Below are 2,671 nucleotides of genomic sequence, written 5' to 3'. Positions count from 1 at the left end.
GAGCAGGCAGACACTGATCGAGTCCCTGCCATTTGGGTTCAATTGGTGCAGAGGTCACAGTTTCTCCTCCTGGGTTGCAGACTGTGGGTCAGAATTATATGTTTATATACACTCTACCATTGTCTTTGGTCTCAACTGGAAAAGTGGAAGTTTGAATAAGGTATGGCCGGTCCACTCCACGTTTTTCGGTGGCTCACAGTGCAAAAGGTGCTGGCCTCAATCCTGAATCTGTGCTGCGGTACTGCTGTTACTCTACTCCACTGAAATAAAACCTTCAATGCCTTTCTACCATATCACACATTTTTCTTTAACAGAATTTAGGTTCCCGATTGTGGCCTTGTGGGTTTGTTAAAAGAGCCTCAAATTAAGGCAGTGGCCTGTGTTCTAATCCTGACTGTGCCCCTGACATGCTCTCTGGTCTGGGCTAATTATATCACTGCCCTGGGTCTGAGATGGCTTTTATTTATTTTTATTTATTTATTTGTTTAATTATTTATTTGAGACAGCGTCTCACTCCGTTGCCCAGGCTGGAATGCAATGGCACGACCATGGCTCACTGCAACCTCCGCTTCCCAGGTGCCAGCGATTCTCCTGCCTCAGCCTCCTGAGTAGCTGGGATTATAGGTGCGACCATCATGCTGGACTAATTTCTGTATTTTTAAGTAGAGATGGTATTTCACCATGTTGACCAGGTTGGCCTTGAACTCCTAACTTCAAGTGATGCACCTGCCTGGGCCTCCCAAAGGGCTGGGATTGCAGGTGTGAGCCACTGCGCCTGGCCTGAGATGGCTTTTAAAGTGGAAATGAGGAGGTCCATGCCCATGACCCTCCTGGAACATGTGATAATACCATGAGCATTTTGAACATAGTTAAGGAGACCTGTATTAGTTTGCTGGGGCTATGTGTACTATGTATAACAAAGTATACAAACTAGGCAGCCTAAACAACAGCAATTAATTTTGTCACAGCTTGGAGGTGAGAAGTCTAAGGTGAAGATGTGGGCAGGGGCAGGCTCCCCCTCAGGGCACTGGGGGAGGCTCAGTCTCTGGCCCCTCCTGGCTTCAGTGGTCCCCTGGCCTTTGGCAGCATCGCCCACTCTCTCTGCATGTGGCGTTCTCCCTGTGTGCCTGTTTCTGCGTCCAGATTTCTCTTGTTCTGAGGACACCGTCATATGGGATCACGGCCCACCCTACTCCACTGTGACCTCATCTCAGTTACTTTCATCTGCAGTGATCCTACTTCCAGATTAGGTCACATTCTGAGGGCCTGGGGGTGAGGACTTCAGCGTATGAGTTTTGGGGGGATGCACTCCAACCCACAGCATCCTTAAACCACATCGTTAATATCAAGCACATGTCTCCCTGTTTCCTGGGAACTGACAGGTACCCTCCGTGCTCCTGGGGTTGACTTGAGTGTCAGCTGATCAATTCCGGGCAAGTGACTCAATCGCTGTCACTCTAACTCTCTGTCCTTACTCTAAGGAGAGTAGGGATGTGCACTTCTTGTGGCTGGAGGGGTTAGCAGGGGAGACGCATGGAAAGGGCTTGGTGCAGTTCCCAGAGCCCGATGGCCTTTTTGTCATTAGCCCCTCGGAACGTGACCGGGACCCTAGTCTGCAGGGCTGCATGCAGAGCGGGGGCAGAGGGACACGGGCATTTCTCTCCCTAAGGGATTTGGGTGTCTTGCTCTGGGGAAGCCTTTCCTTTTCCACCTACCCCCAGGGCGGGCCCAGCCCACTCCTCTCAGCCTCTCAGCACCTTGCAGGTATGGAAGGCGCAGCACAGGCGGTGCTCCCTTCCAGATCCGCCCAGGCCTGCTGAGGGCCAGCAGCATGCCCCGCGCTCGTCTGTGGCTTCTGGTGCACAGACTCGCAGTGGTGCCCTTTGTGCCCCGTCCAGCCCACCCTGTGGTGCTGCCCCTCTCGGGCAGGGCCTTGCTCTGAGGTGTCCTCTGTGCATTCAGCACCATGCACCCCATGGCAAGGCCTCCCCACAGCTCCTCGTTGACGGGTCTTAGGGTGGGCACATCATCTACAAAAGGAACCCTCGGGGCCTCTTAGAAATGATTCAGAATTTCAAGATGGTAGAGCAGGTGTTCAGCATGACTGCATCGGTTGGACACCCCTGAAGCCCTGGCTAGTGCCAGATAAGCCACAGTCTCCCAGAAGCATATATTGTTGAAAATGCAGTGCCATCCCGGGATGCAGAGGAGCACGCAGGGGAGGGGACCAGGCCTGACACAGCCCACCCTGTCCTGTCACCACCGATGAAATCGGATCCCTCCTGAACGTGAGGACCTGCGCGAAGCTGCAAAGCCCCTCAGCACCTCTCCAGCATTCTGGCCGATGCCTGTTATTAACAGCACCGTGTTCCTCTGGGAGAAGTGGTTGAGACAGAGGGCTTGGGATAAATAAGCCACAGTGTGCTCGGTCGTGGTAGTTATCCATTCCTGAGTCTCCCTGTAAAGCAGAGGACAGACACAATGATGTGCTGAAAAACACAATTTAATTTTTTTTTTTTTTGAGTCAGAGTTTTTTACTCTTGTTGCCCAGGCTGGAGTGTGATGGTGCGGTCTCAGCTTACTGCAGCCTCCACTTCCTGGGTTCTAGCACTTCTCCTGTTTCAGCTTCCTGAGTACCTGGGATTACAGGCATGTGCCACAATGGCCAGCT

Source organism: Aotus nancymaae, unplaced genomic scaffold, assembly GCF_030222135.1.
Source record: "Aotus nancymaae isolate 86718 unplaced genomic scaffold, 86718_ANA_hifiasm-v0.15.2.pri h1tg000002l, whole genome shotgun sequence".
In the NCBI taxonomy this organism is placed as follows: Eukaryota; Metazoa; Chordata; class Mammalia; order Primates; family Aotidae; genus Aotus; species Aotus nancymaae.
This window is presented reverse-complemented; position numbering follows the sequence as displayed.